General features: G+C 41.1%; 1 pseudogene; it reads left to right on the plus strand.

Moving 5' to 3' along the window:
* Window positions 1–5,238: 5,238 nt before the first annotated feature.
* Window positions 5,239–7,689, plus strand: LOC136960670 (putative nuclease HARBI1; annotated as a pseudogene).
* Window positions 7,690–17,662: the final 9,973 nt, after the last annotated feature.

The raw sequence follows: 17,662 nt of genomic DNA on the forward strand, positions 1-17,662 counted from the left end.
GGCGGGTTCCTCCTCAACATTGCAAACCATTACAAAATTGACATGACATAGACATGTATTTCATACATGTACACAACATTTCAAGACAATTGGATCAATGGCTGATTTGAAGTCATTTTTTGAAATTCTTCACAAATTGTCACTGTAGAGAAATATCCATGCTGCCGACATTATGGGTTCTTGAGACTTCTTTGTTCCCCATTGGCAATAAGGCATGCCTACAAACTTTTAGACATTTTGGACTGACAGGGTTAAAATGCCACCCTTTTTGAAAGTGACAACTTTGAAGCGTGTTCTGTCAGGCCACCTGTGCTCTGGTCAGGCCCATTTATGCAGAGATCCATTCTTTAAAAGCTTTGATTACAACAATAACTTTATGAAAGTGAGGATACACTTTAGTAAAGGATGTGTGTAGGTTATGTACTACTACTGCTTGCTCTGCCCACACACTTTCCCCATCCATGCTGTTTCCCTCTTCCCCAGTGCAGGTCACGCCAAGGCATAAATGCGGCGGCCGCATGAGGTTTAGGTGTAGTCCAAAAGTTGCCTCCCACAATCAAAACATATTAACCGCAACATTGTTTTCAAACTTTCTCAAAGATGGCTTGAAAACAACAAATATTGACTCTCTTCTTGAGTAGATCTCTTTCCAGAATCTCAGTCAATCCAGAATCAAGATTAGCCTCATAGGCAATTGGTCTAGGGCACAGCCCACGTTCAGCTCCTTGCAAGTATAGCCTGTGATAGTAAAATGGCCGACTCTCTGTTCCCATTAAACTACACAGCATGCACACTCAGGGTGACCAACAAGATTATATTAACTAACTGCAAGGATGAGATCTCTAAGCAGGCAGGCCGGAAAGAGTCACGACAATTATAAAAAGGGTTGACTCGGTTTTATTAGCTCGAGGTCGGAACATGCCACCAATCCACAACAGAGTGGCTAGCATGAGTGAGAAAACATGTCTCTCAGAAGTCCTTTATATATGGCTGGACTGTACAAATATAGTTACCACCACAACATCTCCTTAAACGGTACACATCCCACAACTTGATGCACAGAAGAAACAACACACAGGTGATGCGGTCATCAATCATTGCTTGTACTATTCTCTGCATCTTGCACTTAACCTAAGTTGACCAGAGCACATTCCTTGATCTATATGTGTATTGTCCAAGGCCTGCTCCGTGACCTCTTGACCACAGCAAGAGACAACCTCACACATGTATAGAAAATCTGCGTATCACTAACAAAAACATTACACACATCTAACTGAACTAACACAACAACTGAAATCCCTTGCGTAGCTGTTGTTTTCTTACATGCCGCACTGCATGCTGGGTACCCAAGAGCACTGACGCTGATTATCTAGTTGTGCTCCGACTGCGTGATATGACGAGATGCTAGTGGCGCGCTAAGGTCTCAGAGTCTCCTGCATTAACAAGTTCTGCCCGATTAGCAAGCTATTTTTACATTTACATTTAGTCATTTAGCAGACGCTCTTATCCAGAGCGACTTACAGTAAGTACAGGGACATCCCCACCGAGGCAAGTAGGGTGAAGTGCCTTGCCCAAGGACACGTCATTTGGCACACGGCTAGGAATCGAACCGGCAACCTTCAGATTTCTAACCTGATACCCTCACCGCTCAGCCACCTGACTTTTTACTAATGTTTTGTTAGCAATTGAATGGTAATGCAAGCTAGCTAAAAACAATGTTAGTTAGCTTGGCTAAACTGGTTTTCATAGCAACAGAAATCAACAAATCAGATCAGTCGAACTTTATTCAGAAAGGGGGGGATGGCGGGAACATTAAAAGTGTAGGTACAGTAAAAGTGAAAAGGAACGCGTCTTTCTGCCTTGAAGCTGCGTGCGCATCATCATCAAGACCCCATCGATATGTAAAAATAACATCCAAGCTAACAATTTCGCCAAATCTGACTGCAGCTTTGTATACCATATGTACTGTTATGGTTGTTTGAGATAAACAACTTGCTAAATGAATTAAATGTCTGTTAACCCGTTAAGGAGTAGTGTCACACATGTGATCGTTCGAAAGCGGGCCCCACAGAGTACCGTCACACGTGTGATTCTGAACATTCCAACTGACTATTTTCCGATAGACAAAAACTATATGACAAATGCTATAGTATCGCTTCAAAATTTACAATTAGGAGGTTAACAAGTAACACTAGCAGGTATTAGCATTGCTACGAGTATTATGCTAGGTTGCTAGGTAACGGAAGCTAACTAAAACTAGCTAGCTTCCGTTTTGGAAAAATAAATCACTCTGGTGGAAGCGTCGGTAATATTTAGAACTCACTCCTTAAAAGGGTAAATGTCAAATCCAACTATAAATGTATAAAAGAGAGAGTTCCAATCAAATCTGAATTTGTTTTAAACCTAGAGGTTTAAAAGGCTACCTTTGTCTAAACTGACATGCACCAACTCAGAGAACTGAGTTTCAACATTCATTTACACATTTAGTCTCTATTTGTTACTCTACTCTTAAGGCATGTTTAACTTAATGTCTGCACCTCTCTGTCACCAACTGTCTCTGGAGTGGGGGGTGGGGGCTTCACAGGGTGTCTACAGGTATAAACAAGTTAAATGTAAGACCTTTTAATACCACTTCCAAATGAAATTAAAGACCAAACTTACGATGGAAATACAAATCAAAACTGGAAATATACAGTAATCTTTCCAAGTAAACACTGATGTCTGTTCAATATGAACAGTATGGTAAAATGACAATAATCGGTTGAGTTTAAGAACATTGACTAAATGTGTGTAATGCGAAAGGATGACACAAAAATGTAATTGCTGTCCTAAATTATATTTATTATTACACTATGGTGGAAATGGTGGAGCAGAAACTAGCAATTCCATGAATCCCATGGAAACAAAGGCAAATGTGTGAGATGTACTGATGTGGAGCACAAATCATCCAAGAAGCAGTACTTCTCTTGAGTGGTTTTTATTCAGATGAATAATCATTGGATTCAGGTGAAAAGTCTATAATTTGAACTAGTTTCATCACTTAAGACACTCAAAGTCAGCAGCTTGGCATACTGGGACATGGAAAGGATTAAACATTTAGACTTTCATCAAAGTAAAAAATGCTGGTTTGTCCTTTTTCATCAATGTCCTCAAAAAAGCAGTCTGCAGAGCTACTGTGTCTGTGGGGTGACTGTCTCTGGAGGGCAGGCCCTTTTCGGGGGTAGAATTTACCGAACTGTAAATAAAATGGTGAACATGATGCAACCAAAACATGGCTGCCGCCTAAGCCTATGCGGTCTCCCTGGCGTCCGAACTCACTCCAATTACAAAGACTTTCACGACCCAAATCAAAATTCTGAGCCGACAGGTCTGTGGGGAATTGCTTTTTCTCCTAATGGCTGCCCTCCTCGACCTTTTTGATGAACAATTCGCCGAGATGCAAAATGACTCAAAACACAGAGAAAAAAAGCTAGAGCTACAGTAGCTATTTTTCCAGTTCGGTTTTCCGTCACTTCAGATTCACGATCTAAAGGTTTAAAAGTGCTAAAACCTTCACCATAATTCAAGAGTAGTGTACTTTCACGAACCCAATCATTGATTCTAGCTTAAAATGTGTAAAAATAGGACTTACCGAACGTGGCTGCCTCCAACACTATCAGGCGATTCCAGTTGAAAACAACAATGGCCGACGAAAAATAATTTATATTCGTAACGGCGAGCTGCGATTGGAAGCGAAATGAAACAGGAGCTAAAAACAGGGTGGGGGCTTGGTCAGCACACAATTTCCAGAGAGGATGTGTGTGCGTCTCGCCAAGCTCGCGTGTGTGTCATGTAGGGTGACCACCTGTCCCGCTTTGCGCTGTATCGCACAGCATTTTCAATATGGGACGTGCGGGACAAGGGGTGAAAACGCCGTGCGACACAACGCAAAGCGCGACAGGTGGTCACCCTAGTGTCAAGGGGCAGGATGAGTCTGAGAATTTGGAGCACGCGCGCTGTGGAGCAATTCAATTGAATTCAATCATATATTGACATATCAAGGTGAAATTGCGTATGGTACTTCAGAATGATGGCTATTGAGCCATTTAGCGGAGAAGAGGAAAAATAATAATAATAGGTTAGATTGCTTGCTAGATTAGCAAGCTATTTGGGTAAACACAATGATGGTTCGTTATGAACCTTTGGGTCATGTGACCCGAAGGCAGCACAAGGGTTAAGGAGAGCCTTGCCACTCCCTATTAAGCCCCATTATACCGAATTAGGCTGCAGTTCCACCAGAGTTCCCCTGGGGGTGATCGCGAGCAAGTGCATGTTGAATGGGAGTCTATGGTGCTAAACGGCTAAATTTGTCTCTTTCGCCTGATTGTCGTTGAGAAATCTCCGATTTGATTGTAGTTTTTGCATGTTCAACATGGATTATAGGTCGAAAGTTGAATGAGTACTTATGTCCTTTTGATTTCTTACAGGGTGAGTCGTTGTTGCCCATAACACGCTAGCATTCTGCTAATGAATGCTGATTGGTTAGTGAAGGACTGATACGACCAGAGCTCCCGCTTGGTGGCATCCGAAGCGGAATCAGAATGTCAGAGCATTAGCAACATTAGCAACAACATTAGCAAGCCAAAACTCTTTCTAGCATGTGTATTGACAGGGAGAGCCTAACCTGTCAGCTGTGTTGTGGATGCCTTGGCCAGAGCTTGGCGTAAAGCAGTAGCTCTGGTCGTACGATGTGTATGGTGTAAGGCTTTTTAGAACAGAAAGGCGACTTAAAAAAAATCTAACACCCTGCAGTGTGTATTTTTTTTTTGCCTCCCCTTTCGAATTCAGAATTCAAATGACTAGACAAACAATTACATCCTGAGAAAATTGGATTTTGAGGGGTATAGCTCCATTCATTCTGCACTCGCTCGTTAGCGCCCTCACATGGAACTGCAACCAGTTCAGAACCCGGAAGTTTCCCGAGAGTGGCAGTTCTCCCTATATTAGACATGGGCTGTGTCTACTACCGAGCACTTGTGCACTTCGAGCACTGACTTTCAGTGCTTAGGGCGCTTACACTGACAGAACCAGCAGAATTCAGGGCACTGAAAGTACCCGGATGGCGCACTGCAAACGGTAAAAAAATGCAGTGTACAACGATGGACACTACTCGCCCTAAACGGGCGAGTAGTGTCGAGAAATCCTGGCTACGTAGCGGAAGAGGAGGAGCCCTTTCGGCAGCTTTTCATTTCTAAAATAATGACGGACGAAATGACTCGCGAGATGTAAGTGCACTGTATTGCAGTGCACTGTATTGCAGTGTACTTTGTAAAGTGTTCGGTAATAGACACACCCATTCTCTGGTCTAGATGTCTTACAGCGGAGTCTAGAACGTCCGCACATGGAGGCCATCTTGCTACAGTCAACTCGCTCACCCATAACATTGTGTTGGTGCTACATGTACTTTTTAAATGACCATAACTTGCTAAATTTTCAACCGATTTTGAAACGGTTTGGTTTGTTATCAACATCAGAGATGTCATTATGCCACTGCATACTTATGAATAATTATGTTTTTTTTTTTTTAATAGAAGTGGGGGAAGACACTCGCTGGGGAAGACACTCGCCCTGATTTCCGGCTCAGCAGAGCCTCCATAACCGGTCTGCTGCAGCTGCTCAACCAGGAGCGGTGCCATGGATGGGGGCCAACCATAGAGGTCCTGGTGTTTCTGTTTTTGCTGGCCAGCGGTACGTCTTACCTGGGCCCTCAGGCATTGGAATGTGCCCAAGAGGCTCATTTTCAATCTCAATATACTCAACAAATATTTATTGTCAGAAACTGTGAATTGCTCTATCAACAGGTGCGTCGTACCGCGTGGTGTCGAGGGCATTCGACATGCCCAGGACCACGGTGCACAACGTTGTCCATAGGGTCTGTGGCTGTGTAGTCGTGGCGATGCCAAGGGTGATCAGGTTACCTTCCACTGCAGAGGGGCAGAGAGAGGTATCAGAGGGTTTTGCCCGACTGGCTAGGCATGGGGCTTTTGCCAGGGCCATGGGAGCCATTGACGGCTGCCATGTTCGTATCAAATCCCCGGGAGAGCCCCATGGCCAGGATTATTTCAACAGGAAATTGTTTCCATCTATACAGCTGTAGACGGTGTGTGGCCATGCAGGGCGCTTCATCGATGTGTTTGTGGGTTATCCAGGTTCTGTCCACGACACCCGGGTCCTGAGGCACAGCCCCCTGTTCCAGTCTGCCGCGTATCCACCCCCTGATACCTTCTTGTTGGGTTATGGGGGGTACCCCTGTCTGATGAGGTCCATTTCCCTCATCACACCATACAAGAATCCACTCAGGGGAGTGGCACAACAGAGGTTGGTACATTAAAATGTGATTTTAATTGCAATGACACAGAGATTAATTAAAGTAATTACATGTCATTCATTTTTTCCCCAACACTTGTAGGTTTAACGCGCATCATGCCAGAGCTTGTTCGGTCATTGAGCGGGCTTTTGGCATGATGAAGACCAGGTGGAGGTCTATCTTTTTCTGTGCCTTGGAGGTGGACGTCTCATTTGTGCCAGATGTCATTGTGTGTTGCACTATGCTTCACAATGTATGTCTGGGCAATGATGATGTCCTACCGGTGGATGAGGAGGACCCTGAAGAGCCCGTTGGGGGAGAGGACCATGGCGAAACATCAAGTGGTGGTGCCCTGCGAGACAGCATTGCAGATCAGCTGTCCGCACTTCAGTGTCTTCCATCGGGACACGATTATTGTTGATAAATTGTTGTATAGTTCTTTGATTAATAAATTGTTATATAGTTCTTTGATTGATACATTGTTATATAGTTCTTTGATTGATACATTGTTATATAGGGAGTCAGGTGGCTGAGCGGTGAGGGAATCGGGCTAGTAATCCGAAGGTTGCCAGTTTGATTCCTGGTCATGCAAACTGACGTTGTGTCCTTGGGCAAGGCACTTCACCCTACTTGCCTCGGGGGAATGTCCCTGTACTTACTGTAAGTCGCTCTGGATAAGAGCGTCTGCTAAATGACTACATGTAAATATAGTTCTTTGATTGTATATTGTAATTACATTAATTAAGTTATAACACCGTTCATGTCGTTGCAGCAACACGGACAGGAGCCTTAAACACTGCACTCACTCCACCCACCCTACTCACTACACTCACTCACACAAAAATGACCAAGGAGGGTGGTCGCTCCTTGAGCCTGGGCCCTCCCGAGGTTTCTTCCTACATGGGAGTTTTCCCTCGTCACTGTTGCCCTTGTGTTTGCTTGGGGAGCTTTCCAATAAAATACACTTATTTTCACTTAACTGAACTCTGTTGTTGTCTCATCATTTACATGTACTTATAAAAAAAAACATAATGCTGTAAATGTTTAATTGGTTTATTATTAATTATTTTTTATTATTAACTAACCCTACATAGATATAAAATATTATGAAAAACATTTTAACCACCACAAGACAACTATCGTAACGGCACCTATTAACGCCCCAGCTATTACAAAAGTGACAGTTAAAAACATTTATAGATCGAAAAATCTTTAATCAATCAATCTTACATATTTCAGTAGCAGTGGGTGTCTAGATTAGGACTGGTAACTTGTTTGGATTTCAACTGAAACGTGTTTTCCGTTTTTTTCCGTTGTGTAGACTGACACGCAAAATTAGCTGATACAGGAGGTGGTACCCATTAACAGCCTTTCTGTATATATGTCTATGGAAAACTGTATGACCCTCACAAATTCTCGGCGCAAAATCGAATTTGTTCAGTTCGTTCCATGAAGGTTTGTACACAGAAATAAATCGCTGTCTAGTACACTAAATAACGCTGTACAACTGCAATTTTTGGCACACAAGATTTTGGTGTAACATTTTGTGTACAGTTCACTTTCTTAACTATCTTGCTGGTAACAGCTGACAGTTGGATGTCAAACATTAGCCTTGATATTTTTAAATAGATTATTTTTACAGTACATTTTGTATGCAGTTACAATGCACATTTTCTAGAACATAAACAACCGTTCACTTTCTTAACTATCTTTCTGGCGAACTAGCTATGACAGTTAACAGCAACCAACTGACAGTTAAGACACCTTGATTTATTTTTACAGTACATTTTGTGTGCAGTTACAATGCACATTTACAATATCACATCATAAACAACCGTTCACTTTCTTAACTATCTTGCATTAAATACAGATAAATACCAGAGCTAACGTTAGCAAGCCCATTAACAATCTTCAGCTACCGATAGCGACCTGGCTAACGGATACCTCGCTAACAAATTCAGACTATTTTTTGTTAATCAATCATGGTATAATTGGGAGTGCTTTGCCTTCGGCAAGGGCACAACCTTTGTTCTCTCACATATATATTATTATTTTAATTATATTTTTTATTTTTGCCCCCCTAAAACTCAGTCAATATTTGGCCTACATAGACAACCTAGGTGTCAAAAGTTTCGTCTTGGTAGCGATTGAGTTGCTTCTATTGGGATTGACGTTCCATTGCATGGTTTAAGTGGAAATTAAGTTTTTGTGGCGAAAAGTGAAGCTAACGGTGGCTAACTTGCTAGCCACAGTCAATGACGCTACTTACGTCACTAACGTCACGAAAACTCGCGTGACTACCTCTAGCAGAACATTAGTTTAGTAGCTCGTTAACTTCTGGGAGATAGCTAAGCTAACTGCTTTACTGCAAGGCAGCTGCAGAAACATTTACATTTAGTCATTTATCAGACGCTCTTATCCAGAGCGACTTACAGTAAGTACAGGGACATTCTCCCCGAGGCAAGTAGGGTGAAGTGCCTTGCCCAAGGACACAAAGTCATTTTGCACGGCCGAGAATCGAACTGGCAACCTTCAGATTACTAGCCCGCTTCCCTCACCGCTCAGCCACCTGACCCCCCACACAAGCAAAGAGGCCAGGGTGATAACTATTTACTAATTTTACTTTGTGATATGACACACAATTGTGACGCGTAATGTACAATATAAGTTGATTTTATTAAGGAAGTACATCTACTTTCGGAAACAGTAGTCTACTATGTCACTGAAGTATTAGCATCATGACATTAGCCTCTGTTGCCCGGGCAACACATACTACAGTGGTCTATGATGCATCTGTTTTCAATCGTTAAAATAAACATTCCTCACAAATACATTTTCGTTGTAGGATTTATTATGACATTACATTACAAGTAAACGATTTGTGGGTGAAATGATCATTACCTGTGGTTTCAAACCAGTGTTGCTCACTGCAATGCTGTAGCCTACGCGAGACACTACAAAAACATCTACACAGCTGTAGGAAGTCAAACGGCGACAGAACATGTTCGGCACTCCCCTTACTTAAATCAAAAGTCTATCTAACTACTAACCTTAACTTCATTGCCACAGCCTAAACTTTGTCAATCTGTTCATGAAAATAATTAATTTCAGCCTAAACCGTACAACGGAACGTTAAATCCAATTCAACCAACGCAATCGCTACCCAGACGAACACAGCAGTAGTCTAGTAGGCTACTGTACCGTAGTAGTACAATTTACGGGGGCAGCTCTCCACACAGGGCTATATCGCATTTTGTGGCGTTGTTACTGACAATGATCGCTACCAGTGAGCTTTTTATGAAAGCGATTTTCCACTAAATAAATGTCAAGCTTATTTACGTTTTTGGGGGAATATTTTGAGTTAGCAGATGGTACTGTTTGAATCGCGATTCCATCTTCTACTGCCGGTAACGTCGTAGAATAATCTTCAAAGGGGGTTCTTTATTCATGAATGAATGCAATATGAGTAGGCTAAATGCCTTAAAATATCACGAGAAGGGAAAAACTTAAAAGGACGTTTAAGTCATAGAGATTAGGTCAATTTTTACACCGGTCTGCCAAATGTATTCGTTTTGATTCAGCTATGAGGCTGCCTCTTGCAGGGGAAATGAGAAGACATCTATTTCATTCTACACTTCACTCGTATTTTCAGTCGTAAATGAGTAGCAAAAAAAATGCTTTTAAATCTATGTAATCTTTATAAATAATAAGTATGCATTTTTATATAAAATATACAGAAATATCAGTTGGAAAAATGTCATTCAAAAACTGACCCCTGTGCAACCGACGCAAGCAAGCACACCCTACAGAAATTGTACCCTCTCTAGTTACATAGTACACTCTTTATTTCTCTGTAACTTTAAAAAAAAAATAAGCAAAAAAAGCAAAGAAACTTACATTTATGAATAGCCTACTTTTGACCAGCACTTCAGTGGTTTGTTCGGCCATATTATTGATATTTTTTCTCTGGTTTGGGTTCTGGCGCACAGAGTTATGGGTAATACCTGCTGCCATTGAGACAGCAATATGCGCTCTTGAAAAATGACCGTTATGTGACGTATTTCAAGGTATCTTATTAAAGCGGAAGAGAAGGTTGAAGACATTTCAAACAGTCCCTGCTCTCTTAATAGGAAGGAAGGAGGCATTTTAAGACATTTCGAACAGAGCCTTTATATATATCTATGGGCCCGAGGACCAGGATTGAGAACCACTGGGCTAGCCTACTGTCAGAACGGTTTCAGACAGCTCATCAAATTACGCTAATTATCAGTAGGCCTAAATGCATATATATATGTTTTGTAGATTTGGTAGGTCTACAATTTACGCATTTTAACAGTCGTAATGGTTTGACAAGTTGTCTCCCTTGCCATGTTAATTGCGGCAACATTGCCCTTTTTGGGGACAACTAAAAACCTACTAAGTAGCTACGACGCCGCCGTCACTGACTTGTTTTTTCAAACCTTATTGAGTGAAATCAAGTCGTGCATAAGGCTACATGTTTCATAAGTTAAAATGTCTTTATTGAGAACTATAGTAGCCAACTGCGCACAGCCTGTGGCTGCAACCTGACCTCACAGTCTATTCGTAACATAGTGTACGTCTTTCTGTGTCCCTCGATTTCGTATAGACCAATTATCACCCTACATCACGACTGTCAAGCATGCTCCACTGCGCATGTCGGATGCAAAAGATGAACTTCTCCCAGGTGTAATACACTTGGAGTGTCGATCAGGTCATCATATATCTCTGGCCACTGGATTTCAGGGCTTGACATTAACTGTTTGAGGCTCTTGTCCTTTGGACAAGTACATTTACGTTTCATTTGTCCATGCACAAAAGTCACTTGACCCCGATACCTTTAAATAGCCTGACCAAGTGATAGGGCAAAACTAGCCTGGCTAACGGAGGTCACTTTCTCAGGCAAAACATATTGCCTCAATATGTTTGTGTCACTAAATCAAATATATATTTGAAGGATGGTTCAAACCTAATAAGCTTTAAGGGGACATGCCTCTGAAGTACCATGCAAAGTTTCACCTTGATATGTCAAAATATGACTGAAATACAGCTGTTTGAACTTGGACCAAATCTGACAATGCTCGCCATTGGAGAAACAGCTTTTTTTAATTATCCAGTTATTGAACTTTGTGTATTCCATGCCTGGGAATGGCTCCATTGGCTGAGATGTTGTGCTGGTAATCAAGGTTCAATACCAGTCAGAGGCATAGTTTTACATTTTTTATTCTGACCAAACGGTTTCTAGTCTCCCGATAAATCCTCCGGTTGTAAAACATAGCAATGCGTGTTTATTTGAGCCCATCACAACACATCTGTTTAGCGAGACTGTGTAAACCACTTCAACACAAGCCAGGTTCACCACAGTAGCTAGCTACACATGGTAGTGTTAGATTCACAACTGAGTTAGCTCTAATGAAGTATATTGATTATTGAGGTGGACCCCTTGCCTGTTGCGCAAATTATTTCAGTGACCTAAGCTAGGACACACGGCCACTGATGCTAGGCATGATTTGAAATTCTCTTCCATGACTTATGTTGAGTTATGGCACCCCAAACAACCTAATCTAAGCACTATGAGTAATATATTCTTTACAGCAGCAACCAGGTCTAGCCTGACGTTGTCATACTCATAATTCTAGTCAGAATATGAGTCTGAAAACTCTCCGTTGGGCTGTGACTACGGGGCCTGTTTCAACCGAACTCGTAAAACAAATGCCTCTTCGCTCAATTGGATAGATCTACAACCAATCAGAGCAACGTAATATGTTGTTTGTTGAAAACGAATTCAACCCAAGGGCTCTTTCCTGACGTTGTTGATTACGTTACTGTTGATCATCTGTCCATCATCGTATAAAGCCCGCCCTGGCAATTTCATTGGTCCGTCCAGATCCTGGTTTTATGTAGTTGTTCCCAATACGAGACCCTCCAGACCCAACTTCCCGACCAAATTCTTTTGTGGGCGGGGAGAAGTTGGGCTGGCAGCCAGGCTAAACCAGGTCATCCCCATGTCTTGTTTTTATAGGAAATTTACATATCTTGATTGTGGACAACTTTTTGTTCCCCAATCTCAATGAACAGCCAAATACAGCAACAGCATTGACATTGTTTAACAATTACCACAGTCATTTTCTCACTTGTTGTACTTCTAAACTCGCAGAATTAAATCAAAACAACCACTAGCGTGGTGGTTTCATTCCAACTTAGATTTAATGAATGGTCACATTTATAATCTTTGAAATAATTTGATCAGTCTTCAAAATATTATAATTATATATGCATATGGAAAACGTTTCAACAACAATGATATGGTATGCAATGCCATAGATTAATTATACATTACATGTTTATAATATTTTGCCATTTTGCAGAGGAACCCGCATCGCTGCTTGCAGCTATATTTAGGTTGATACTACATCCAAGTGGGTACCCCCACACCAAATATGGGCCACATCGGACCATAGGGGGCGCCACAGGCCACGCCCAAAAGTCAGATTTTCAAAGTTATGGCATTTCCACCCCATTGCTCCAATTCTTCTGAAACTTGGTGTGCATGCCTCATTTTCATGAGGAACAAAAAAGCCTCAAGGACCCATAAGGTCCGCCATGATGGATTTTCCTGTACTGTGATAATTTGGGAAAACCTTCAAAATTCCTCTTCTCTTGAACCAAAGTTGAAATTGACTTGAAATTTGGTACAGATATGTATCATTGACGTATTCAAAAACGTTACTTAAGGCAATTGAATCAAATACAAAATGGCTGAAATGGGTGTATTTATGTAAATGTCCACATTGCCTCAATATGTTTGTGTCACTAAATGAAATGTATTTTTGAAGGATGGGGCAAACCTAATAAGCTTTAAGGTGACATGCCTCTGAAGTACCATGCAAAGTTTCACCTTGATATGTCAAAATATGACTGAATTACAGCTGTTTGAACTTGGACCAAATCTGACAATGCTCGCCATTGGAGAAACAGCTTTTTTTAATTATCCAGTTATTGAACTTTGTGTATTCCATGCCTGGGAATGGCTCAATTGGCTGAGATGTTGTGCTGGTAATCAAGGTTCAATACCAGTCAGAGGCATAGTTTTTAATTTTTTATTCTGACCAAACGGTTTCTAGTCTCCCGATAAATCCTCCGGTTGTAAAACATAGCAATGCGTGTTTATTTGAGCTCATCACAACACTCTGATCAACTGTTTAGCGAGACTGTGTAAACCACTGCAAAACAAGCCAGGTTCACCACAGTAGCTAGCTACTTGTAGTCTATGCATGGTAGAGATAACTCTAATGGTTATCTCTAATGAAGTAAATTGATTGTTCAGGTGGATCCCTTGCCTGTTGCACAAATTCATTTCAGTAACCCGGAAGTCAGGTGGCTTAGTGGTTAGGGAGTTGGGCTAGTAATCTGAAGGTTACCGGTTCGATTCTTAGCTCTGCCAAATGACGTTGTGTCCTTGGGCAAGGCACTTCACCCTACTTGCCTCAGGGGGAATGTCCCTGTACTTACTGTAAGTCGCTCTGGATAAGAGCATGTGCTAAATGTAAAATGTAACCTAAGCCAGGACACATTCCCACTGATGCTAGGCATGATTTAAAATACCCTTCCATGACAAGTTATGGCACTCCAAACAACCTGTTTAAAAAAACATGAGAAAGTTATTCTTTACAGCAGCAACCCAGTCATCGCCGTTGTCCCGTTTTTATAGGAAATGTACAAGCAGTTTCAACTTAGGCTGAATCTAACAACGCTTACCACAGGAGAAACAGCTTACTTTTTTATACAGTAGCTGAACATGACAATATTCAACACTGAGAATAGCTCAATGGGCTGGCATGGTGACCTGTAAAGTATAAGGTAGTTGGTTGGAATCCATTTACATTTACATTTAGTCATTTAGCAGACGCTCTTATCCAGAGCGACTTACAGTAAGTACGGGGACATTCCCCCGAGGCAAGTAGGGTGAAGTGCCTTGCCCAAGGACACAACGTCAGTTGGCATGACCAGGAATCGAACTGGCAACCTTCGGATTACTAGCCCGACTCCCTCACCGCTCAGCCAACTGACTCCCGAATCCAGCCATTATCTTTTGACCTGTCATCATTTTGATTATCTGTTTAGTTCAACAGGATGACATCTTTCTGAAGTACCACAAACAATTTCACCTTGGTATGTCAAAATATGATTGAATTAAAGCTGTTTCAACGTTGACTGAATCTAACAACGCTTAACACAGGAGAAACACCTTACTTTTTTATACAGTACCTGAACATGACAATATTCAACACTGAGAATAGCTCAATGGGCTGGCATGGTGACCTGTAAAGTATAAGGTAGTTGGTTGGAATCCAGCCATTATCTTTTGGCCTGTCATAATTTTGATCTGTTTAGTTAAACAGGATGACATCATTCTGAAATACCATGCACAATTTCATACAATTTCACCTTGAAATGTCAACCATTTCTTAACCTTTGTCCCAAAGCTGACCAAAGCTAATACTCTGCCCTTTCTATTCATACAATCTCAACAGTTGGTGTGTAGCAGAGAGGATAGAGGGACTGACTTTTGTAACCTTATGCTGATGAGTTCAAATCCCCATTCAGCCTGTTGTTGGCCAAACATTAAGTAGTTTTGCTCCATTGTTGTCCAACTCTCAATCTTCTACAGTGTACATGTTTATAATATTTTGCCATTTTGCGGAGGAACCCGCATCGCTGCTTGCAGCTATATTTATTATTATTTTTCTTCTCCTTGCGCCCCAATATCTCAAAAAGTCCCTGGTCATAAATTTTCTAATTTGGCACATTGATACTACATCCAAGTGGGTACCCCCACACCAAATATGGGCCACATCGGACCATAGGGTCTGACTTTCCGACCAAAGGGCGGGGAGAAGTTGGGCTGGCAGCCAGGCTAAACCAGGTCATCCCCATGTCTTGTTTTTATAGGAAATTTACATATCTTGATTGTGGACAACTTTTTGTTCCCCAATCTCAATGAACAGCCAAATACAGCAACAGCATTGACATTGTTTAACAATTACCACAGTCATTTTCTCACTTGTTGTACTTCTAAACTCGCAGAATGAAATCAAATCAACCACTAGCGCGGTGGTTTCATTCCACCTTAGATTTAATGAATGGTCACATTTATAATCTTTGAAATAATTTGATCAGTCTTCAAAATATTATAATTATATATGCATATGAAAAACCTTTCAACAACATTGATATGGTATGCAATGCCATAGATTAATTATACATTACATGTTTATAATATTTTGCCATTTTGCGGAGGAACCCGCATCGCTGCTTGCAGCTATATTTATGTTTTGTTATTGTCCCAGGATGGTTATTGGGAGTGCTCTGCCAGGCTTGGTGCCCTGCTCAACTTGGATATGGACTACTTTGCCAATGTCTTCTTAAAGGATAGAGGCATTTGCTCTCTAGGTAAAAAAAACCCTATTATGGTCTTACAGGGCTGGAGAATGGAGGAATTTGGTCCAATATGTCTAACTGATAAATAGAAAAAATATGAGGTGGCCTGATGGTTGTGTGTGTATATGTGTGTGCCTTCTTAAAAGGAGTGAAGGCCCATGCTGACATTTTGAAGCTGATGGCCACTTGGCTGGTGTTGCAGCTGATGAGGGTAGAGGGACTGGAGGAAGGAAAGCTGCTCCGCACCTTGTTCTGCCTCGGGAAGTCTTCTCAGCCTAGGTACCTACAGAATGATGTGTGTTTGTGTCTGCGCACAAATGTTTGTGTGTTCTTTAGGAATGCAATGATACAGTGGTTAGTATCACAGTTTGGTATGTATCACAGTCTTTGGCCAATGGTATGGTTTTAGGATCTTCATATGTAATAAAAAATATAAAAAGCAGATCACCCTTTAAATTAGGGATGCACCGATACTAGTATCGTTATCGGGCCTGATACCAAGCTCAAATACCCCCGATACCTCACGTTTTTATTTGATTTTTTATTATGACAATGGTGTAGGTGAGAAATTAAATATACATATATCTGGTTGGTGCGTTAATTGTGTTTGCTCCCGGGGAGTCTGTTATAACACAATTCTTGGACACGGTTTTCCGTTTCTTAGCCTACATAAATGGTGGTGTTGAAACAACACAGAACGTAGACAATTAACATCACACTTCCGACACAGCATATTACAGAATATACAACAAATAATGTTACCAATGCCATCATAATTAAACAAATATTATACGGTCTATTAACATTATATTAATAAAATCCGACCACTGTCGAAAACTAAACTGAACATTCCACACCGCTGGTCCGACCGCTACATAGACTATTTATAAACTACAGAATTATATATATATTTTTTTATCTAACCTTTATTTACCCAGGCAAGATCATTAAGAACAAATTCTTATTTACAATGATGGCCTGAAAAAAGCACAAGCTTTTTGAGAGAAAGGGGGATAAGGAAAAAAATCTGGTTAAAAAGTACAACGGCACAGAACCACAGCAGTACAGACATACAAAAAAAAACACAAATGCATTAAATAAGGTTAAACAATCAGAGGACTAAGAACAACAACCAAACAACTTACTTTTATCATGAACGCATCATTTCACTAAATCAAAGATTGCGAGCATAAAAAGAAAACTTAGTGCGGTATTAGCCTACTGCAGGAGACCAACCGTAATTTCTAATAACTCTAGCTGATAAAAGTCTGTTGACAAGCGTAGTCCGTCTCCTATTAGCTGATCCCACCAGCCTTTTTTAAAGGGGTCATTGATTGCTAAACCGATTTTACCTTGTCATAGTTGAATAACGACAGTTCGGTGGGTAAAATGGACATACAGTGAACCTCAAAGTCCATTGATCTAAATCTAAAACTGCAGCTGTAAAACGATCGGTTTTGAAAACGCTGTATTTGTGACGTCACAAATAAGGCATCACCTTTGTCACGCCCCAACATTTACATTTATTCATTTCATTTAGCAGACGCTTTTATCCAAAGCGACTTCCAAGAGAGAGCTTTACAAAGTGCATAGGTCACTGATCATAACAACAAGATAGCCAAAAAAACATCGCGAGTAGCCAAAACATGAAGCACACATTGTGAACAACCAAAGTAAGTGCCAAAGGGAAGAACCATAAGAGTATGTAGTTAAACAAGTCACAACCAAACAACATGAACAGCTATAAGTGCAAGTGTACCTGTGGGAAAAAGCAAGCAACAGTAATAAAACAATATATCACAGCGAGAACCAAAAATTTAAATCAGTTACCACTAACCACAAGAGCAACAAGTCTCT

This window comes from Osmerus mordax, chromosome 2 (assembly GCF_038355195.1).
Source record: "Osmerus mordax isolate fOsmMor3 chromosome 2, fOsmMor3.pri, whole genome shotgun sequence".
In the NCBI taxonomy this organism is placed as follows: Eukaryota; Metazoa; Chordata; class Actinopteri; order Osmeriformes; family Osmeridae; genus Osmerus; species Osmerus mordax.